Source organism: Ischnura elegans (genome assembly GCF_921293095.1).
Source record: "Ischnura elegans chromosome 13 unlocalized genomic scaffold, ioIscEleg1.1 SUPER_13_unloc_2, whole genome shotgun sequence".
Taxonomy (NCBI): Eukaryota; Metazoa; Arthropoda; class Insecta; order Odonata; family Coenagrionidae; genus Ischnura; species Ischnura elegans.
In genome coordinates this window covers 6,498,111-6,523,176 of record NW_025791658.1, presented here as the reverse complement: position 1 = coordinate 6,523,176, position 25,066 = coordinate 6,498,111, and the positions used below count along the sequence as shown (strand labels likewise).

At 37.1% G+C, this 25,066-nt stretch overlaps 1 long non-coding RNA gene across 1 annotated transcript; it reads left to right on the top strand.

The window, feature by feature from the left end:
- The first annotated feature begins 1,169 nt into the window (after window positions 1–1,169).
- On the top strand, window positions 1,170–23,930 carry LOC124172729. The gene is made up of 3 exons (XR_006868261.1): window positions 1,170–1,243; window positions 20,155–20,322; window positions 23,817–23,930. It is a non-coding gene; the product is annotated as an uncharacterized LOC124172729 (long non-coding RNA).
- The last annotated feature ends 1,136 nt before the right edge of the window (window positions 23,931–25,066 follow it).

Here is a 25,066-nt window from a genome sequence, read left to right as displayed (position 1 = left end):
TCTCCTACCTTAATAAATGCCCTTGCGAGCATTGTATCAGACAGCACCGCTGCAATTGAAAATGCATACTAATATTAACTAATAAGTACGTACCGTGATTTCCAACGGAAGAAAGGGGCAAATAAACAGAATGATTGCTCGAAACAAGGAAACATTTAATGAATTATTCATCATAAAACTGCATATACTTCATTTCAACATCATTCCTCTTGCGGCATATCACAAATTTACACTGTACTAGTATATTTAGTCCGAGTTGTTTGAATAGTAGTTTAGCTAATAGTTGTTTGAAGTAACATGGAAATGGTATCCAAATGCAAACATGATAACACTTCCATAATCATTGCTCGAGGAATTGGTATTAGAAACCGTAAAGTATGTCACACGAGTTCACAATCACAACACTCGCGATGATTCCTTCCATGACATCCGCGTAATCTAGAAAACATCTGTAAACAGATGTATTTAAAATGGCCTAAAATGTGATTTCAAGTGACAAAAATGTTTTATAATTAAATAATTACCCATGTGGACAACTGTGGATTAACTGTGGACATCGTAGAATTACGGTGAGCAATGAGACAAACGATGTAAACAAGCCGTGGCTGAAGATGAACGTACTAGTAAAAATAATTTCGTCACCAGTAATCATAAGAGTATAATCATTACAGGCGTAGGTGAACGAATAGTGCGTAGCGGACGAAGTCCTCTTCAAGACAATTATACTTGTAAATTCCGATATATTAAGCTCAAAAATTGGCGATATTCTTCCGTCGTCGACTGTTGAACCCTTGAATATAGACGCTTATTAGTTAGGCTAGAAAATATCCGATAGAAAAAGAGCAAAATCTCCAAGCACAAGCCACATCGTATTTTTAACTTCTTCCCGGGCTCCCGAGTATCCTGCTGCGTTTTCGGAGTGTCTCATTTGTTTATTGCAAAGAATCGAGAAATATGATTGGACGTGTACAAAACTCCGCCCCTGGTAGGGGCCGCTATCGGAATAACGCGAGCCAAATGCTGGCGTTATTGTCGATGCTATAAAGCGACCCCAAATTCCGCTTAGGGGCCGCTACTTTGAGATAGTGAATCGGGAGGGCGTAATATTGCGCCAGAAATAGCATCTTCGTCGTGATAGCGGAGCCGCTATCTGTTACAGAATAGCCCTGTAAGTGATTTCAAAAGGATTTGTTTTGAATCGGATGCAGAATTGAGAAAATGTTCGTCGAGATATTATTTCAATGTGAGTACCTACTTTTTATTTTTTCGTATTTGAGAGTTGGAGCATGATAAGTTCCGGGGGAGAAAGGTTATTATATGTGGCCTCAACTAGTAAGTGCAAAGTGTTGAAGTGAATAACTCAGTATTGTAATTCATCAATCGCTTGATGTTGCAGGTGGAGAAATATTTTGAACCATGACTGCGTAAAACTAGCAAATCAAATATTTAAAACAGCACTTAGATTTGCAGCGATTAGAGATAAAAGTTAATAACCCTTTTTTTAGCCTACAGCATTAGGGGATTTGAAAGGCCGTCACACATGGTCGACGAAAAAGTGAAACAAGTCCAATTTCCAGCGAACAGTTTCCATTTTATTTTAAATAAAACCTTTGTGAAATTCTACTTATGACATTACTAACGACCAGTTTCGTCGCTTTGCGACATTACCCAATCCTCTAGTTACCGGTTTCCGGTTGGTAAAGTCACATGTGGAATTTTACAAAGTTTTTTTTATTTAAAATGAAGAAATTCAATTTAGTCACACCTCAAACCATCAATTGATCTGTTTCACAATCCGTGAGTCCATTGCAAGGTGCTGGAAAAAACTGGCAGTTGGGGTTTCATTGGAGTCGACTGAAGGAATTTTGTTCTTCAGTCTTCTGGTGCGAGTATGTTTTTCCAAATCAGCCATAGCTAACAATTTCACCAATTATCAATGCATAAAGGCATTGTACCCTATACATTGTACCACCTAGTAGGAGCCTGTCTTCATTGGCTATGGTTAACACCCTGTGTACGGATGACCAGAATTCTCGTCATTTTTTCCACGAACGCTCTGGACGGATGACGAAGATTCTCGTCATTTAGGCGCGTCAATCAAAACAATTTTAAAGAGTACAATACGTATTCGTTAGTACGTTTTCAGTTGTTCGTTATTCATAATCAATTGATTCATCACAACATTTGAATGGGTAGTTTTATATACTAAACATTAGCTTTTTAACCATGTTTAAACCATAGGCATTACGCCCTAATCGGCACATATTTCCTATCTCAACACCACCTAGAATTCCTAGGAATTTAAATACCCCGGTGCACAACGTGTTAAGGCGTGCTGTACTAAATGTACCAGTTAAACTCTTCGTTGGGTGGTTTGGTGGTGACCCCGACCATTCAAATAGAGATCTTTATGAGTGGGCTTATGGCACACCCAGTGTCTCAAAGATCAGCCTTCTTCTCGAATGTCAAGGAACGGCAGATATCCATTTCTCTTCTGCTCCATCGTAAACTTGATTTTGTGGTTTTCGCCACTCATGTGGTGGGGGAATTCCTCGAGAGCCTCCACCAAATTTCACAAAAAAAATAGCAAAAACGTGACGTCAGGGGTCTACTCTGCACATCGCCTGGGGTCCGGTGGATCGGCCTCTCAGCTGTTGACGTTGTGTGATGTTAATACGGATGGACCTCCGTTCACCTTCCCTAAATTTAAGCTAAAAACTACGGTATGGTTGAGTTATTCGAGTGGTTATATTTCGTATTATAATAGCTATTTATTAAAGTAACTGTGATAACAAATAACAAGGCAAAGGATACAAGAGATTAAGCACGGAAATAATTTTAAGTGCTTATGGTGACCCAGAAGTTCAGACCAAGAAGGAAATACCGTTTAGTGTACTAAGCCATTGGTTCATTTTTATATAGAAGAGCACCCTATAAAATTTATTGACTTAAAAATAAAGAGCGGATTTAACCCTTTCGCTGCTGTTCAATCTCCGAAAACCTTCTCCTCACATGCGGCGAAAAGGTTAAAATGCGTTACGTGGGCCCATGGAGCAGGTGCTTAGATAATAGGTTTGGTACACTCTCCAAAGTTTCGCTAATCCAGGACCCTATACTCGACGAGCTAACACATGCAGGACCATCTCATCTACCCCACCAGCCTCCCTCCTGAAAAGTGACCACTCAGACTGCAATTTGAAAATCAATCAATCCATATCTTACCAAACGATTAATGTGTCATTAATGTAGCAGTTTCAGCATTTAGGTTTTAGTGGGCACTGGTTAGTAGGGTGGTGCGAAAAAACTCAAGTTCCAAATTTCGTTTCGTAATAGTGCGGAAAAGTTGCGATACGTTATTACAAGAAAAACAAAAAAAGAATTATTAAAATCAGACATCATCTTCCGATCCCGCAAAGCACCTGAAAAAATGGCAAAAATGAAAAAAATGTTTTTTTTTCGTTGTAAAAAATTAAATTAAATTAATACCTTTTAACGCTGGAGCAAAAAATGATTACAAATAGCATAGGTTATTATTTATATATGCATATTTATGGCTTTTAACTGTTATTACCGATCACACAAGATCTTTAAAAATGTATAAAGTTTGCAATTTCGCCTATTTTTCAGAGTTGTGTAATAATTACTTGAGGATGATTTTTGAGAAGTTTTAATTAGCTCTTTAGATAAAAAATGACAATAAAACTGACCACTAGAATTGAAAGGCAAAATTGCACTTTAAAAAGGCAGCATGTTAACCCTATTGAAACCGAAAGTGAAGATGTTGAGGTTTTAAATGACGCAACGCAAAGTTCAACAATCAAGGAGAAATTTGTTGACTAGGAAGATTATATGCCTAGTACATCCAAAAATACATAAATCGCCATGGCAAATGAGGGTAAAATTCCAAAGTACAGCTTTTCATTGTAATCAATACGGGGTGTCTCACCGTACAGCTGCTGCTATAGCATCAAGTGTACTAGTAGACATTGGTGTTACAACTGAAGAATATACTTCTAAGTTCATTGACCGATGTGGAATTGAAAGGGAAAAGAAAAATATTATAAGCGATTTACAGCAAATCCATCTTGATTTAGGTGAGCTACACGGTTATACTTTGACGGAAGGTTAGACAATGCCATAGTAATAGAAATTATTGAATCGAAGGAGTACTGTCGGACAGTTATAGCGGAACACCATTCTCTACTAAAAGAACCGGCTTTTGTGTATTTGAGTTATGTTTCTCCAAGCTCCGGGTCTGCTAAAGATATAGTGGTCTCCATACTATCTTATCTCTCTGATCAAGGAGTATCATTAGAGTTCTGAGAGTTAGTTTGCTGTGATGGCATGAACATCAACATTAGATGGAAAGGTTGCACTATTAGAAAGCTCGTAAAACGCCAATGATACCCGCTGCAGTGGGCAGTTGGGTTACTTCATTTCATTGAATTACTTTCGTCATATTTTTCAGTATTTATCTGGTGAAACAAGTGGCCAAAAATCATTTAGTGGGCCAATTGGACTAATATGAATGGTTATGGAAAGCTTCCAAACTGCATTTCCAAACAATTGAATGTGAAATTCTACAAGTTGATAGATAAATTTTGAGCAAGGACCAAAGATACCTTATAGACATTAGTCAAGCAATCGCAAGTGGCGACTTTCCAAATGACTTAGCAAACCGGGATACTGGACCATTTTCACATGCTAGATGGCTCGTGTGAACAGAGCAAAGGAAACCTCTCGATACATACCTGGATATTAAAAAAAAGTAGTTTTCTCTGTTATTGAACGGAACTCTAACTTTGATCACGAAGAGAATGTATTGATGGCGATGGTTTTTGATTACAGAAGGCACATTAGAGAGCTAGGGCTAAAAAGAGTATTTAAAGCCAGACAGACTTAACCAAAGGGCAAACCTATCGTAAACTTCATTATTCCTACCATGAACTTCGGATTAACTGACCATATAGAATTGATTGACATGAATGTAGTCAAGCTATCTACTCCACCTCTTCTTATGAGAATAATTACTAATGAAGAAATAGCTTCCTTCATTGAATCTGGCGATAAACAAGATTGGGATATTATAACTTCCCATATCACCCGCAAGCAATGGAGCCGTGTGTGAAATTGGTAACGGAGGTATCCCTTAAGCTTTGTGGCTATCGATATAGAGATGGATTTTTAGGGCTAATTCAAATCAAGGTCCATTATGCCAGACCTTACCACTAAATCGCAGTACAAAGTAGTTTTCAAAAGTTAAAATTTAAAAGTAGGACAAAAAATGTAAATATTGTAGAAGCAGTAACCTTCATTGGTTGGATGGATGGAGGGTGTGGGTAGAACTCAAATTGCAGCCACCTCTCAGCGTTGAGTTCTGGGTTGTTTAAATATTATTAAATCATATATAAACAAAGGAAGAGCTATGCATAATCAAACATGTATTTTAGACTAAAATATTACCTTAAGTTATTATGACACAACTCTGAAAAACCGGCTAAATTGCAAAATTTATACATTTTTAATGATCTTGTGCGATCGGTAGTAACAGTTAAAAACCATAAATATGCATATATAAATAATAACCTATGCAATTTGTAATCATTTTTTGCTACAGCGTTAAAAGATATTAATTTAATTTAATTTTTTACAACTAAAAAAAAACAATATTTTTCATTTTTGTCATTTTTTCAGGTGCTTTGCGGGATCGGAAGATGACGTCCGATTTTAATAATTCTTTTTTGTTTTTCTTGTACTAACGTATCGCAACTTTTCCGCACTATTACGACACGAAATTTGGAACTTGAGTTTTTTCGCACCACCCTACTGGTTAGTCTCCTCAAAATCCTCCATTAACCCTTGGGCATTGGGATTGCACGATTTCAGCCGCCAGCCAGTGCAAAAGAGGCCACCAGTGCCAGAGGTAACTCCTGTTACGAGGGCCGGTCTGGTAGAATTGTGAACCTTAGTAGTCCTTATGGTGAGGGAAAGTGCCCAAGTGCAAGATATTCAGGTTGCCACAAAAGTTTTGCGTAAATGCTTCAGTCGGCGTGCAAAATGTATGAAAATGGTCCCTCACTCTAATGGTCAAAAATTGTGCCATGGCACCAGAGACATTCAGACTTAATCCCATGGGGGTGCCTCCGTCTGCTCAAAGTATTTACAATTGTGCGAAAGATCCACAGAGAAAAAATCATTCGCCTTCACCAGGGCGGTGATTCTCGTTCTCCCTTCGCTCGGGTCCTCGCTTCGCTACGGCAACTCGAAGCGTAGCTAAAATTTTCTCCGCGATTATTCTCGTTCTTTTCGCTCCTCCTATCGCTACAGTTCGGGTAACTTCGTTCTCTTAGCGAAATACTGTGACGTAGGTAATAAAGAATACCCTAATGCCGGTCTAAGTCATCCTAATGCCGGGTCTACACTAGTAACTTAAGTGACTACTTAAGTTGGCTCTGTATTTAAGTTGGTAGTGTAGGTGTCACCAGCTTCATAAGTACACCTCCACTTAAGTCATCTTAGAACCCAACTTAAATTGCGTAGGCAACTGTTTCCGCACGGTTGAAGCTCTTCATGTGTTGTAAATGGCACATAGGGCACATAATACCCATCTCACATAATCCCGTTGATTATGTTCTAAGTTGTGCAGTATTGTATGATGTGGTTATTATGCGTTCTATTTCGTTAGTTAATTTCTAGTGTTGGGGATATTAATTCGACGAATTTATTTTGTAGTGTTTCTCATCTTATTGTTGGTTTTATTTCCGTGAAAACTAATTGCTATGCCTGTTGCTCACGGTGAAACTCGATTCATAAAACTTAGAAACGTTTTAAGGAATTTTAAGACTGACAATGAGACGACGGCAGAGGATCCGGTAAAACAGTTTATATTCCATGGTGTCATAATCGAAAATAACGTAAACGAATGCACTCAGTAACTTTCCACACACTGTTATTGAAACTATTGCATAGGGCTTTAATGTTAGTCCTAGGGATGCCGAGGGAGATAAGATGTGGCGATTTCATTGGACGTGGGAGGAATTAATGGTTGAAATTTAACATCAATGGTTTTAATAAAGCAGTGGAATTTGACTAGCAATAAGTGCTTTTGTTTACGTTATGAATATGTCATTCCACGAAACCACGCTTAGTAATTCTAAATTCCTCTGGCTCCATCACCTCTCGCCATATAGCGTTCCCTCAGGAACTGAAATCGGTCTTTCCTTTTAACCTTCTGAATCCAAAATGGTTAATTCACGGAGTTTGGAAGTTTATTTCAAATAACAGTCGCTTTGGATCAAAGAATCACTAATTGCTCTCCTAGACCTTCATCTGTCAACATAACTGTTTCCCGATATAGACAATCACGGTGCTGAAGTCAACTTAAAGCTCAAGTGTAGCTACCGCACCACATTTAAGATTATATTGAAGTGAAGTCACTTAAGTTAAGTGTATAGTGTAGACAAGGCATGCGTCGATAATTCTCATACCAACAATTGAACGCGAAAAGTGAAACAAACGAAAGTCGGAATTGGAAAATCGAGTGTGGAGTATGGTGAAAGGTTTGTTTACGTTTGTTATGAAGTGATGGTTAGCCTTAAAAATGAAGATGAAGCCAATATTTTCGGTTTTAATCGTTGACGATTAATATGGTCAATCATCTGTGTGTCGTTAAATAAAAGTACTCGCGTCGATTTGTGAATATTTAGTAAGTAAAAGTGTTAATTTTATGAGTGCTGCGATACGAGTAAACCATAAATTACACGGAGATAATGAATGACTATTTGTGGATCGAATGAAATTGGAGTTCCTTTGCAAGAAATAGTGGTAAATTAACCCTGTTTGTGCTTATTACACGGGAACGAAGATTCTCATTTGTATTGTGAAACCAATTGAAATGGCTTTCTATTGAGTAGACCACCAGAGCGATTTTAGGAACATTTTGTGGCTACAATGTAATCAATGACGATAAATTTTAATCATACTTTTGCAGTAAGATATATCTTCTTAGCGTTAGTTTGGCCCCTACGCTATCATATCATCATCTCTGCGTTCCTTACGGAATTAAGAACACCTTGCAAGTTGTGAATAATCAAAGCCTTTCCTGTTTTCAAAGTACTCACCATGGCCATAATTTCAATAACAGAATTTATAACCAACCACCGTCTAATAGACAAATTAATCTGTGTTCATTATAAATGATAACGTGCAGAATGACTTCTGTCACACTGAAGATGTCATTGTTATGAATAATTAATTCATAAATAATTCATTGTAATTCCTTTGATTATTTTTGTGTTTTTATAGAAGCATTTTCAGTTTTATTAAAATGTTCACAATAAGGAGGTATCTTCAGGCATATGCCACTCATGTAACAGACACAAAAAGAATTGAGCCATATAATTGTCAGCTAGCAGCAGATATTTCATAACTTTAAATTATCTCATCTTATTTATTACTGTTGATATACTGTTGAGAAGCAATATGTTTCATGAAATCCATAATCTCTGGCAAATAAAATTTCAATAAGGGACAGAACTAAGTTTAAATTTATTCATTAGAGATACAAAAACCTATTGCATGACACCAATTAGCCCTTACCATCGAAATATAAGGTGAAACATATTGTGATACTGGCTATCAATAGTGTAGTTGATATTGTAATAGGGAGGACTGAGTCTTAAAGGTAATGCCGTTGAGAATGTATTCATTGACATCATAAAATTGAATTAATGTTCAGAAATCACTTATTATGAACATAACTTCACTGTCTAAAATTAAAATTAGAGAAGATTGAATATAGTTTGAATACTTATGCATAACCCTACAGCAGTTACTTCAAGGGCTCATGGCCTAGTAAACTTGCCATCCAATTATTAAATAAATGTAAATTTTGCAGCAAACCTTTCATACTTTACAAGTAGGCTGCATGTTGTTACAACAATATGCTTCTGTAACAAAATATTGCTACTCTTTTTGGCTCATAGCTTGGGATGGGGGATCTATTGTTTATGTAAAGACTATTTTTGCAAACCTTGTGTTAGAATATGTTTTAAGTGCTATCGTAACTAGACTTCATATCTTATCAACAGCAAAGGCTTGTATTCTATTAAAGATTTAAGGAAAAGAGATGGGGTGCAAAGATATTAAATATAAGACACGGTCTCTGGTGTTATTTTGTGGAATTGCTTCATTGCAGAATAAATTAAATAACTTTGTTTTATTCCACACTTTATTTTAAATAGCATGACCCCGGTTCCAGCATCTAATGTTATCATCAGGTGAAAGTACCTGCTTTCATCTGATGATAGCATGAGATGCTGGAACCCGGGTGGTGCTATTTAAAATAAAGTGTGGAATAAAACAAAGTTATTTAATTTATACTATAAGATATTAAAGTTGCTGGGTTCAATTTATTAAAAAATCTGTTGAAAAACATATCTAATCAGAATGAAAGCATGAAATTTCAATTCTCAGTGGTGTTTATGGATACTATACTATACATGTGATCCATATTTTCTTTTATTCTCAGCCCAAATATATGAAGCTTTCATTGAGCATGTTTGAAATATTTAGCTGAGTACTAAATTATACAAAGACAGTAGTGGATCCAGGATAGGGACAACAGGGGGAGGGTCTAGGTGAGGTTAAAATCCAGCTGTAGCGGGGGTCAGAAAAAATCACCATTCCCTCTAGTGCAAATTGGATACCCAAGTGGAGTAAATTGGATAGCCCCCCCTCCCCCCATAGATCCGCCTCTGTACAAAGATACAGTTATTTATATAGCATTTGAAGAATTTATTCGTATCAAATGTAAAGCATAAGGATTCCATCATGATGACTCCTTCATTGCACCTGTCCTTTTGGGATGTGGGTTTTCAAAGGAATTATGTTGTTACCTGGTGTTACAGTAAATAATTTTTTTTACTACCCTTCCCTTCTGGGGTCATTCTTTCAAATGCTGCACCAAGTAATCTCTGAATGCATCACATTGACATCACTCACTTATAATTAATGTATGTGCCTCCATTATCATAAATGCGATAATATGAATTCCTCAAACAATTTTATCGCAACATGTTCTATTTATGAAGTGATTATAGAAGCAATTTCCCTCACATCCACTCCACTTTCATAAATCTATTAAGAAAATTTGCCTTTTATGTGACATGATCATAGACTGATTCTCATTACATGCATTGCAGCTATGCATGTTAAAATATATCTCTAGCAATGCAGATCAGAGCGAGACAGATAGGGAATAAATAAAAAGAGGAGAATCACAGGGAAAATAACAGCACCAAAGTGCAAAAAGAAGTTGATTAAGAGATATGGAGTACGGTTTAGTATGAAACTGGTACTTTTGACCCAGAAGAAGGATAAGAATAGAGGTATACAGGAATGTATAGATAACATTGACATAGGAAAAGAAAGAAGAAAGTGATAGTAGAAAACCTGATAAGTGAGGAAAGGGAATAATTGCAGGAGATAAATTAGATATAAATTATGTAGATGAAGTGTGCATCAAGCTTGAAATGCAGACAAAAGTGATTAAGGTAAGGATTTTGAGTAACAAGCAAGGGCAGGGAGACAATAGTTCTGGAATTAATGGAAGAACTATGTATGTTACAAAGAACTATGTCAACCTTAATGAGTAGATCACTTCTAACAGTATGTAATGGAATGAGATATCTTGTCATACATTGTTATAAGTGTTGAAGATATTATACCTAATGGATTTTTGAAATTTTGCTCTCATTAGTGATAGTCCAATGGATGGAAAATGAAAAAAATTAATAAAAGCTATGTATGGGATTGAAATCCCAAGAAACTAACATGTGTACCAGATATGTGATGTAAAATGACTTATAGGAATATGTCTTCACTTATCCTTTTGAAACTTATTAAACATATTAATTAGTAAAATGTCGACAAGTAGTAGTAAAGGTTAATATTTTAGGAAAAAACCACGCCAAGAATTCCATTCAAGACTTTGAAAGAGTTATTAGTGAAATTAGAAATTGCAATATTTCCACTGACAATGAGTTTATTATGCTAAAACTCAGAAGAAATATTGCAAACTCTAATTTTACTAATATGAAGAACTTCCACCATATCTTGCCCAACGCCATACAACATACTTTGAAAGAGCTTATCGATGAAAAATTTTCAGTGGTCACTGATGAGCATGGAAAATAATGGGTGGTGAATGCAGTCATTTCCTGTAAATTCAGCCTCATTAGCAAATACATAGGTATACGGACAACAGCTTCACCCAATTTTCCAGCTGGCTCAATATTATAAGAAATACAACTGACTCTGATTGTTTCAAACATTCCATTAGCAGACGAGGATTGAGAAACTTAATATAGTATTTCTTTGATTAATCTGGCTTTGATGTTCTATGATTCTTCAGGTGTAAGGGTCCACATTCTCTCCTTGAATTAAGGCTCAATTATGTGGAATAAAATCAAACTTTTTCAGGATAAAGTATCATTTTGTTTACTTTCACTATATTAAAATATTCAAACCTGAAATAAGATAACTAAGTATTGGTAACCAAACTGGCACTCTTATGTATTAATCTGAGGTATCTAGATAGGCACCACTGATTCTATGACTCGGAAGCTACTTTTCATGGTAGATAATTTGCTAGGAGATTTTAACAGTAGTACATAACCTGTGTTTGGCTACGAACAACACTTAGGTTATGAATTTACTATTTTTCCGTTGAAGGCAATGCATTGGAACAGAAAATTTGCATAGAAGGGAAGACTTCTTTTGCTTAAGGTTCATCAAAAGGATGAGAGGTCATTACTTAGTCACAAAAATTACAATAATTAGTAAACTTCCACACTCTAAATGCTCATTTGCCAAACGAGTTCATTTATAATTAATATGTCAAACCATCTTGTGAGCAAATCAGTCATTCTTACTTTTTTTACCCACACGAGCTGTATTGACTGCATCAATTTGCATTTCTCAACTTCCAAGGAAAACTCAAACAGTATCTACTATAAACTACGTACGAAATGTGCAAATTCCTTTCTTTTTCACGCAATCTTTCACTAGCCCCACTCATTCCCATATATTTATCACCAAGAAATACCAAGCCGTACGCCACATATTGCTATTGGATTATTGTTATGGACCTGTAATTTTTATTTTAGTACTTTGACAAACATATCTGTTGGATATATGTGTGGTACATCTATATTGCGCAAAACTGTTGATGCGCATGCGCACGTTGGTGTGCGCACGTTGGTTACGCACGTTAGTTGGCGGGAGAGCCAGACTCAGTCAGTCTCTCGCAGTCACTCTGTATGTGTTGGTATGTGAGCCTGGTGTGTTACCATGGGCCCAGGGGGCCATGGTGTGTAGCAAGGGAATGTATTTTCTTTGTTGGCAATAAAGCCCAATTACTTAATCAATTAAGTTTTACTCAAATCTGTTAACCCGAGAAACCTGAACATGGTAGCAGAAGTCCGTGGTTCACGTGGTGGTTTCTTGGTTGTTGTACGAGTGACGGTAAAATGGCGAAGTACGGTGATTTGGTTATACCGGTGTTTGACGGAGAAGAATACGGTATGTGGAAGAAACGTGTGACATTATTTTTGAAACTTAAAAAGTGTGACAATGTCATAATGAGAGGAAAAGTTTCATCGGACAAAGAGGATTGGGATGAAAATGATTTAAAGGCAATGAACTATATATACGGCGCTATTTCAAATAAGCAATTGGAATTTGTATGTGATAAAACGACGGCGTACGATATAATTAAGAAGTTCGATAGTTTATATCTGAAAGAGTCAACAGCACTGCAGATTGTGTGTAGAAATAAATTGGAAAGACTGAGACTTAGAGATTACAGTGACTCGGCGAAATTTTTCAGTGACTTTGAAAAATTGGTAAATGAGTTGAAAACCGCTGGCGCGAGTGTTTCAGAGAAGGAAAAATTAAATTATATGTTGAACACGTTGCCTGACTCGTACAGTTACATTGGTGATTTAATTGACACGTTAAAAGTAGAGGATCAAACAGCTGACTATGTGAGGAATAAAATTCAAATGGCCGAGTTGAAAAATCAAAGATGCGAGACTTCGGCTAGGAAAAGCAACGCATTCGCGGCGGATAGAAATAGGCAAGAGCGAACATGCTTCCAATGTGGTGAAGTGGGACATATACGAAGAGATTGCAGAAGTAGTGGACAAATGACAAGTAGCAGAGGCACATGGCGTTCATCACGATGCAGACAAGGATCCGGAAGAAGAGGCTTTGTAAGGGGGCGTGGCAGCTTTCATCGCGGGCAGCGCGGTGTATGGCACGGAGCATGCGCAGACCAAGGACAGAAGAATGAAGAATACAGCGCATGGCTTACAACGGTTGCTCATCGTGCGGTGCATAACACTGAGATAAGTAATGTAGATCGTAATGAAATAAAGTGGCTTCTTGATAGTGGCTGTACAGACCACATCATTAATGATGATAGATATTTTGATAAATGTATTGTTCTGAAGCAACCCATAAATGTTCATTTGGGTAATAATGAAATTCTAAAAGCCACAAAAATCGGAAATGTGTTAAGTTATTTTGATGCATTTGGCAAGAAGAATTTAGTTAATATGAAGAATGTATTGTATGTTAAAGATATGCAATCAAACCTGATTAGCTACAGCAAAATAACTGTGGGTAATACAATTGTTTCTAAAGGCAAAATGACCAAAATTATTGATTTTAAAGGTAATGTTACAGCAGTAGCTTTGGAAGTGAATGGTTTATACATTATGAAAAGCAAAGTAAAATCAGGAACTTTGGTAAATGTTGCAAATAAAAGTGTTGATTCTATGACTCTAAAGGAAAAATGGCATCGTTTATTGGGACATGTAAATTTTAAATATTTAAATACTTTGGTGAAAAATCAGTTGCTGGACGGTATTCCGAGTGAACTTGAATCAGATTTTTTGAAATGTAAATTATGTATTGAAAACAAAATGAGTAATGTTCCATTTAAGAATAATAGGAACAGAGCAAAAGATATTTTAGAAATTGTTCATACTGATGTTTGTGGACCTTTCCAAACCACAGGTCTTAAAGGTGAAAAATATTTTGTTTCTTTCATTGATGATTATAGTAAGATTGCTAAAGTTTATACGATGAAATCTAAAACTGAAGTGTTTGACTGTCTTGTTGAATTTGTGAATGAATGTGAAAATCTTACAGGTAAAAGGGTAAAATTTTTGAGATGTGATAATGGGAAGGAGTATTTGAATGGTGACATTTATAATTTTACCAGAGAGAGAGGTATTGTAATTAACAATTGTCCATCATATGTACATGAACTGAATGGAACAGCGGAACGGTTTAACAGGACCATAATGAATATGGCGCGTTGTTTGTTAGCAGAAGCAAATGTGCACAAGAGGTATTGGCCAGAAATTATATTTACTGCAACGTATTTGAAAAATCGTACATTAGCCAATACTATTGAAAGAAAAACTCCCTATGAGATATTTTTCGGTAAGAAACCAGATGTTTCCAATTTACGTTTGTACGGAAGTACTGTTTTTGTTAGAGTTCCAGAACAGAAAAGATCTTCAAAATGGGATAAAAAGGCAGATATGGGTATTTTAATTGGTTATAGTAATGTTGGATACAGGGTACTAATAAATGGTACAGTCATAGTAGCACGGCATGTAGATATTGTAGAAGAAAATGTTGTATGTATTGGATTAAATGAGAATGAATCTGATCATGAGGACAATGAAAACAGTGATTTGAAAGATGAAATTAACGATAGTTCTGAAAATGAATCATTAGAGTCAGACACTAAGAGGGAAGCTGAAATTCGTAGATCTCAACGAGACAGGAATCCTCCTAAGAAACTTGATGATTATTATGTGTACAATAGTGGTATATTTGTAAATATGTGCAGAACGGATGTACCAAATACATTTGAGGAGGCGATTGAGTCCAACGAGAGTAAATTATGGAAAAAGGCAATGGATAAAGAGATTGATTGTTTAATTAAAAATAACACTTGGAAATTGGTCAAAAATATTAAAAATAAAGTTTTAGATGTTAAATGGGTGTATACAAAAAAAACTGATGGTACTTATAAAGCCAGATTAGTTGTGAGAGGTTTCCAGCAAACCGATGAAATTGATGATATTTATTCTCCCGTAGCAAAAATGCAGACTTTAAAAATTCTTTTGTCATATTGTTGTCAGATGGGTTTAGAAGTTGACCAAATGGATGTGGAAACTGCTTTTTTAAATGGCAAGGTCACTTCTGAAGTTTATGTTAAACAACCAAAAGGCTATGAAGATGGTACAAAAAGAGTATGTAAATTGTTCAAAGCTTTATATGGTTTAAGAGAAAGTCCAAGAGCTTGGTATGAATGCCTTGATGAATTTTTGGCAAATTTAGGTTTTAAAAGAAGTGATATTGATTCCTGCTTATATTCTCTTAGAAATGGAAAAGATTCTATTTATTTATTAATTTTTGTTGATGATTTATTAATTTGTGGTGCAAATAAGAAAGAAATACAGAAAGTTAAAGTCTTACTATCTGAAAAATTTAAAATGAAAGATCTTGGGAAAGTTAAAGAGTATCTTGGGATTACCATTGAATATGAGTCCCACAAGCATGAATTGAAATTAAATCAAACCAAGTATATTGAATCATTGGTTAAGAAATATAATTTAGAAAATAGTAAATTGTACAATACACCAATGGAAGTAAACTTAAAAATTGAGAAGGCGGATATCTGTGACAAAAACATTAAATTCAGAAATTTAATTGGTGCCTTATTATATATAAGTTCAGCTACAAGGCCTGACATAAGTTTCAGCGTTAATTACTTAAGTAGATATCAAAATTGTTATAATGAAACGCATTTTAAGTATGCTTTAAGAATTTTGAAATATTTAATTTTAACAAAGGATTTGAAATTATGTTACAAAATGAATGATTGTGCAAATATTATTGATTGTTATGTTGATGCTGATTGGGCAGGTGATTATTTGGATAGGAAATCCACAACAGGTTATGTTATAAGATTATTTGGGAATGTTGTATATTGGAAATCGAAAAAGCAAAAGTCTGTGACGAAAGCTTCAACTTTTGCAGAGTATGTAGCTTTGTCAGAAGCAGTGAGTGAATTAAAATTTATAAAAGAGTTATTGAGTACATTTGATGTACAATTAATAAAGCCAATGAAGGTTTATGAAGATAATTCAGGTGCAATTGATATTGCAAAGCATGGTAATTTTACTAAAAATTCAAAGCATATTGAGGTACACTACCATTATGTGCATGAATGTGTTAGGGAAGGTATGATTGATATTGTCAAGGTAAATTCAGAGGATAATGTTGCTGATGTATTTACTAAATCATTGTGTCGTCAAAAGTTTGAAAGTTTTCGAAATGTGTTGGGTTTGAATTAGTGTAAGTGCAATATAGATGTAAGGAGGTGTGTTGGATATATGTGTGGTACATCTATATTGCGCAAAACTGTTGATGCGCATGCGCACGTTGGTGTGCGCACGTTGGTTACGCACGTTAGTTGGCGGGAGAGCCAGACTCAGTCAGTCTCTCGCAGTCACTCTGTATGTGTTGGTATGTGAGCCTGGTGTGTTACCATGGGCCCAGGGGGCCATGGTGTGTAGCAAGGGAATGTATTTTCTTTGTTGGCAATAAAGCCCAATTACTTAATCAATTAAGTTTTACTCAAATCTGTTAACCCGAGAAACCTGAACAATATCCTTCGGAAAAGGCATAACGAAAACATTCAACATCTTACCCCCTATCACTTCATAATATATATACTCACAATTAATTATGAATTCTCATCAATATAGTTACATCTCATGCTAGTAAATCAGAATGCAAATAGTGGGTACGATCTTTTTCTCACTTTCGATTGCCAATACGAAACTTGGCTGTTCTTCTAATTCAAACTGTCTTCGTAAACACCGTCACATTTTGAATTCATTGATGAAGTCAGCAAAACCAAGTAATAATAGATTTATAAACCTACACTCCTGTTTCACCTCCTAGCTTTCCTCTCGGCTGGCACAAATCATAACAAACGCCTCGTTCGGCACAAATATTGCATAACTTCAACATTTTCAGGGGTTGAGCACACGATCTCCGACTGCAGTCCACAAAATAGGCAATTATTTATTGGACGGTGATTATTATCAAAGTTGAGAGGCTTGTAAGGATCTAGTAGCGTATAACCGTAGCCACCGATACGGTATAACCCACTTAATATCCCATTTATTGAATTACGTAGAACGACAAGACGGGTTAAACAACACACAGGCTGTATGCCGAGCATTTGAATAACAATTAAACTAATTGGGATCAAAAATATTACATAATAATGGTGTATGGCTGAAATTAAATCACGAGTCGTTCTCTCACCAATTCCTTCGCCGAGTCGCTAGAGCGAGTTCATTGTCGTCGCTAGCAAAATTCGCTCTTGGCGAAATAGCTAACGAATGCAAACGAGAATATGAGTTCAGTCACCGTACGCCAATTTTTTTCGACAAATCGCTGTTGCTATAGCCAGAAAGAACCAGAATAGACCCCCAGGATTCGAACCCGGATACCCCAATTTCCGGTCGAGTGCTTTAGCCAGTTAAGCTATCAAGGCGTCATTCTTCCCTGAGGATATTTTCGGACACTACCGGACAAGATGTTGCTGGACTGCTGAGCATATGATGCCACAAGTAGTCCAAATGGTGCACAAAGCGCCACAGCCGGAGAGCAGGCCCGGACATAGAACACAAAGAGGTGTTCGCTCTAGACTAGTTTAAAGTATACCAGGACTAAAGTATACCGGGACTTTAGCCATGGTGATAACTTTTACGGGAGTCACCTGCTAGCGGCTAGTCCCGGTATACTTTAAACTATTTACAATTGTTAATGAAGTATGTTGTAGTGCTGACATGATGAAATAGTTCTAATATATTGTGGTTGAAGGGCGTGCTCAGGAGCTGAAGCATGTCCCTAAAGGGAAATCCTTTAAAGAAGTAGGCTCACGCCGTCAAAGCTCATCATGATGACCCTCTTTTGATGATCACAGGGACAAACTTTGGATCCCTCATTCAATGCCCTGAGGACGATGGCAGCACTAGCCATTGAAACGTCAGCTTTGACTGTATGGGTCACCTGGAGGGCAAGTCGGTAACTTGGGGCGCCTCGTTTGGGAGAGAGAGTTGTCGCCCAAAATTGTCTCCCCACCCAAGTCCGTAACTCGGTAGAGAGAACTGTTTCTCCCGTTCGGATGGGAGAAAACTCGCTCCGATGGGTAGTATGAAAAATTTCTAAGGCGAATCTGATATTGGAGCTTGATTTATCGAGAAATTAACCGTGTGCAATTTTAAAATGTTTTTAATTTTATGTCAAACTCATCCATGCAAATATTTTCTAAATTGAATGCATAATAACCTCATTATGACTTACTAAAGTCGGGACTACTTTTTTGACCGCGCGCAGTGATTCCTCGCTTGCAAGCGGCTGCAAGGCTAAATCCAAGTGCCGGTATATTTTGCTTGTCACCATGTAAATTCTTCATTTCGTATCAATTACAACCTCACCAAAGTTGAAAATTAAGAGTATATTTCTAATGTGAATACAGCTTTTGCTCGCTGCTTGCAGATTTGTGCAAACATCTTTTGTGCCAAAATTGTGTTATTGTCAATGTGACAACTCCCGTAAATCTTCTGCTGATAATCACAGTGCCAGTGGTTGCAATGTACAAAGTTTGGAAAGGTTGAAAAATATCGGCTAAGAGTTGTAATTATCAGTGCTCCATCGTGATTGAATTGTAAGCAGTGTTATTACCATATCGATTAATGTCTGACAGCAATGTAAACATTGTCAGTGGCGTGTTCACCTCCGTTGTTCATCGTATAGGTACATTGACATTTCACGATCAAGCTATCAAGATCAAAGCTGTGTGTGAAGTTTCTTTTTCTAGTATATTAACGAATAATAGTCAGAAAAGTCACCTGTGCCTCTTTCGTGGGCTAATTTCTGGCTTTAAATCAGTGAATTAATAGTTGTTTTTATCATAACGAGCTTAGTGATTGTAAGTTGTTCGTGATGAATAAAAGAGTGGAAGTGATTTCCAGTTTTTTTATATTTTATTTGCCTATGTCTCACTTTATATTTACGGTGTGTGCTAGTACTTAGTTTGTGGATATTCATTTATTATTGAAGTACATTTATAGCTTCTGTATGTGTTGACAGCGAAACCGATTCGCGATCTCATGTTGTGTGCACACGGTTATGCTGAGCAGTCGTATTCGTGAAACCAATGAAATGGTGAAACTCTATTACATCGTCGTGGAATAAGTTCTTTTAACAATAAGGGCATGTCTTGTGTTTCATTAACTATCTGTTGCTTTTCATAGGTAACTGTTTAGAAGTTATTTTCCATTATTTAAAGTGCTTTTCTTGCGCTCTCTGAATTAGCATTAGCTTTCTAAACCCCGCTACTTACACGAAAAGAATTCAGAGCTACAGATAATTGTTATTTCATAGGATTGCGGTGTTTTTGTCTGCTATTGAGGGTGATGGATTTTCAGCAGGAAGAGAATCGGACCATCGAAGGACGGATAGGACAACCTTCTCCGCTAATGCGGCCGGAAATCTTCCTCCCTCGCCTCAAACGGTTTATTAATATCCCGCAACAATTTCTCACTGGTGTTAATTGCCCCACTTCTCTTAAATGCACCTCATATACGAGTAATAATATTCTATGGTTTGAAAGAAAACGCGCCATATTGAGAAAATACAACAAAACACTGTCGAGATACGCACTTTCTCCATGGGAGAAAGAGATACGTCGGGCTCTTGAGGGGGACGTAACTGAAGCGCCCGTCTGGGGCGCCAAAGGCGCTTGAGGAGGCTTACGGACTTGGGTCGAGAGACTAGTACTCTCCCAGGCGACAAATAGTCTCCTTTCTCCGGCGGGGCGCCCTAGAGACTTGGGGCGGGCGACAACTCTCGCGCAGGCGCTTCACGAATCTCCTTTCTCCCATTTTCGGGAGAGAACAGAGTTACAGACTTGCCCTCCTGGTGGGAATGACTTGTTTGTTAATTTTAAAGGAGGGAAGACGTTTATCACTTTTTCTTTCTGCACAGAGAATCAAACAAGAGGAGACAGCTGATGACAATGCAGGATCTTCTGCTGAGACAAAAGAATGCATTCCAGATATGATTGAAGGAACTTCGCAGTGTGCATGCTCAGTTCAAATGACTGAAATATTCATTCCTTTGGAAGACTGCCAATTACCCCAAGCTGATATGATGGTAAGTTTTATTCGCATTTGCAATTATACGTTAGTGTAATTGCCTTCAGTTGAAAAAAAAATTGGGTTGTACTACAGAAGTGGGTTTTCCTAGAGTATATGTTTGCATTTGTATAAGAAGTCAACCTTGACCTTCAATTGTACGAATTTCTGGCTGTTTATTATATAGCAAAACCTTCGAGAGCTTTATCTATTTGCATGTAAGTCAATCTTCGTTGTGCATCATTGCTAATCTTCTGACAGTAATGTCATTCATTCCATTGAGTAGGCCTGTGGTTAACTTGATTTTGTCTACTGTCTAAGTAATCGTCTTTGCTAGGCTAGAAAGCCTAAAAACAAGAATGTTTTTTCACGTTATTCGATCCTTGCTGTACAATCCTGCTAATCTTCTCACATAAAGTTCAGTTATCCCATTCTTTAAATAATGGGAGTCCAATTTTTGCTCAGGTTGAAACCTGTTTGTCTACTAATTCTACTCTTTGAGAGTCCTGTTCCAATCACCTCTTTGTTAAGCCGATCCATTTGCTTAGCAGACAAACATGGTTTTTTTAATATACTGAATGGCATGGCTGTTGTGGTTGGTTGCATTAGATCTCTCAGGATATCTATGTCTTATGCAACGTTTGTGCTTTGGGTGGACGAGGCAGATACTTTGTGGAGATCCATTATGATATATGAAGTGAAACACTTTGCTTTTTCCACATTTATTAAATTACAGTCGACATGTTTTGCTGCACTGCAGCATTATCAAGAAATATAAACCAAGAAATTAATCATAGCCATATAAATACAAAATTACGCTCTCGCAAACATTTGAGAAGGTGGGGGTGGAAGGTGACTATTTTCAGGTGCTCGGAGGGTTTTTTCCCCATTAGCTGAGGGAGGTCAAGGAGCGGAGAATGGAAGGGAAATGCATGGTCATTAGTAATAATGTCTTTCCTACTAATGGCGGAAACGATGTACAATTGTTCCCAAATGTCCATTTTTTTCCCTTTATTAACCCGTTGCAGCATTCCTGGGATGAAGTCAGCCTGGTGTCCATCTTCTAGGAGGTGAGCCATTTTCCATAATTCCCTTCCCTGTTTTCAAAGTCCCTCTTATGCTCTTCTACTCTGACCTGCAGACTTCTCCACGTCTGTCTAATGTAAGATGCCATTCAATCTCCGCACTTTAGCCTATAAATTCCACTTTGGTCCCTGATATTGACAGGGTCTTTTACACTGGGGAGCAAATATCTTCGGTTCCTTCTATTGTGGAAGGCTGGTTTGATGCCAAGATGATTTAGAAAATTACCTTCTCTTAGGGAAGCACTACCCATACAATTTATTTTTCACCAGCATTGAGCTTTTACAGGTTCAAATGAATAAATCTCCCTAAGGTAAATTTCTTTTTTCTTTTTTGCTGCCCTGTTGTCTATCATAGCCTCCGTGAAACCATTAGCTGTAGCTACAGATTTAATGATGGTTAACTCTTTACAGTATTCCTCATTTGTGAGGGGAATGGCTACAGCTCTGTGGACCATATTGCGGAAGGCTGCTAGCTTCTGACTCGGTGGATGTTTTGACTTTGCATGGATCACATGATTGGTACATGTTGGTTTCCAATAAATACCAAACATATGTTTACCATTCTGAATGGATATAGTTAAATCAAGAAAATTTATTTTATCACTGCCCTGGAATTCCACTGTAAACTTAATGCTTTCATTTATCGTACTTAACATTTTCAAGAACTTTCTCACTTGGTATTTGGTTCCGTTCCATAAACAGAAAACATCATCCATGTAACGGTACCAATAGTGCACATTCTTTATGAGCAAGTGATTGCATTGATACAAATCTTTTTCCAAAGTAAGTAAATATTTCAGGTAGTAAGAGCGATAGAGGGGATCCTGTAGCCAACCCATTATCCTGTTGATAACGGTTACCATTGAACACAAAGTAATTCTGGTTAACACAGAGTTTAATGAGATGCATCATTTCCTTAACTATATTTTGGGGGGCTTGGGATTGAGTTAATGCTTCCTCTGCAAGCTCAACTGCTTTCTCTTTCTGGGCACTAGGAAACAGTCTCACTGTGTCAAATAACACTAACACACATTTCTTCGGAGTTTTCACTTCCTGTAGTTTAGTTGCTTGTCAAAGGAATTTTTAACACGATAAGTGATATTGGAATTAGAATACTCCAAAAATTTACACTTTTGCACTCTGGCTAGAATGTGCACCAGGGATGAAATTCCAGAAATCACCGGGCGGATAGGGATATCCAGCTTGTGCACTTTCGGCATACCGTAAAAACTAGGGGCTAGCGGATTCATCACTATCACTCTCCAAATTTCCACTGGTGAAAAGAGCATTTGGACATTTGAAAGGGCTTTTTTTTACTTTAGCCGTGGGGTCATCCTTCAGTAACACAATGTCATTAGCCTTAATGAAGTCCATGCTCTTACCGACATAGCTCTGCCTGTCCATTATCACTACAGAATTCCCTTTATCCGCTTTCATTGCTAATAGACCATTATCAAGCAAGGATCTTCTCGAAGAGGAGACAATAGCTGCTTCACCCATGCGCCGGCCAACCCTCCCTCCTTCCACCCCACCTTCTCAAATGTTTGCGAGTGTGTAATTTTGTATTTTCTCAAGGTTTGCGCTCTGATATCTTGGTTTCAATAGTTCTTCCCGTTCAACCAATATGTGTATGTTTCCACACTCATGAGGCATGTGACAGTCAGATGAGGCTATGGTGTACCAAGGATTAGAACTAGAGGGTGGCAAGCGGTAGTTGTTCAAGTTGTAACACAATAGGTTATGAAACCAAACTTTCAAGAAAATTATTAGAGTGCTTTGTTTTTTTTTTATTTGCTTGGAAAAATTATTTTTATTTTTATTATATATTTTCTACTATTATCAGTTTTCTTAGACTGAAAGAATTTTATATTTTAAATTTCGTTTTGAACTCGGTTGACTTTTGTGTCTAGAGGAAGGGCGTGCAGCTGCCATCCACTGGGTATACTCATGGCTAGAGGTCTTTCAACTCTACACATTGGCTGTGTAGTTTTTCAGGCAGGCATGTGGATTGTCTCAATGTTACCATTTTTTGGAATGCATGACAATTTCCCAGCAATTGTGGAAATAAATGGAAGAGCTAAGAGATAAATGGAGTCAAGACCTCTGGTGTCTTTCACATACCTTGTGAATGTTGTGACATCTACATAGGTGAAACAAAGAGCAAAATCTATAACCCCTGGGTTGCTAGGCGAGGATGTTTGCTAGCTGCCACCAAGTCTAGCGAATATGGAGTCATTCTATTCCAAGTTGGATGGAAAAATGCATGGCAAATTAGCAAGTATATTTAAGTTTGTCATAAGGATCTCAGGCATACACACTTCTGATCAGCTAGAGTGGTCTCCGCTTAAGGACAAGGCTTTATTATTATAAATTTCAAAGGTTATATTATATATTGCTTTATTCACTGTCACTCAGCATTCTCTTCTAGTGTAATGTGAAAGAGGAGAATGAACAGCTCCTGAGTGGTGTAAATTATCCTGCGTTTAACTCGCCGAATACAGCTGGAATTTCAAGTGAGGCTTCAGACCCTCTGGCAACCGATGACTTTGTAAGTGTACTTTTGCCGTATTAAGTTTAGTTTTGCTGTCACAAAAAAACCCTTCCTCCCTGGAACTTTACAGCACAGTTTTACTGTCTTAAGACTTCTATCCTCAATGGTACATTGATGACATCATTCAGAAGAAACATAAATCTTTTGTTCCACAAGGTAGAGCAATCAGATCTCTTTTCCTTTTATTAGGTACATGTGTGACTTATGCTTCGAAATTAGCGGTAAAATAAATACATTTGCTGATGGAGATTTCATAAATTGTTAAATAGTTTTTGCTCTGATTTTTAAAGTCTGTCATTGGCATTAAACAACGTTCATGTGGGGAGATAAGAGTGGGTCATGGAATTTAATCTGAGCATTTGGCTGGCGGTACATTTCTTCCATGGGTTGTCAAATTGCCCAAATGTGCTATCGTTTTCAATAATATGAGACAGCCACAAGTCCCAGCTAAATGATTGGGCTGGGTCAGTGAAAACTTGCAAGGTTGGCACATGAAGCAACCTGCATCCGTTGCATTCACAGCTCCAAGAGGTGACGAGGACAGATGAGACTGAAATGGAGTTGTGAAGCTGTAGTCACTCTCTAGTTAGGAATGAGGCCCTGTAGGGAATTGCATAACTTAACTAATGATAAAATTATCTTCCTTGAAAATCTCCACCTCTCTGCTGAAGATTCTTTGGTGTGCAATATCACTCTCAATGTTCCAAAATGATCATTCGATTCTTCATACCTCCATCTAATTATGGCCTAACCAGCATATCTTACCATAATCTGGTGGTAGCATTATGAACTATTGTTAAATGTATTGGTAACTAATTCCTGTTCAGATGATTGTGCTGACCTTGGTTAAGACCAAGGTTGGGTGAACAGTTAATTGAATGGTTTTTTTAATAAGTATAATAGGTATGAATTCTTCCATTTGTATCATGAGCCAAATAGATGAGCTATTGCTTTTTTGCGCAGAGATATACTTGGTTGACTGTGATGTGTTACTTCACAAAAATATTGCCTCGTTCCAAAATTTAGCCTTATTCTTTGCAGCTCAGGAATGATGACCTTAGTAGGGTTGGTAATATTTTAAATTTATCTCTCTTCTCATGGCATTGACTAATTTTCCACTGGGTAAT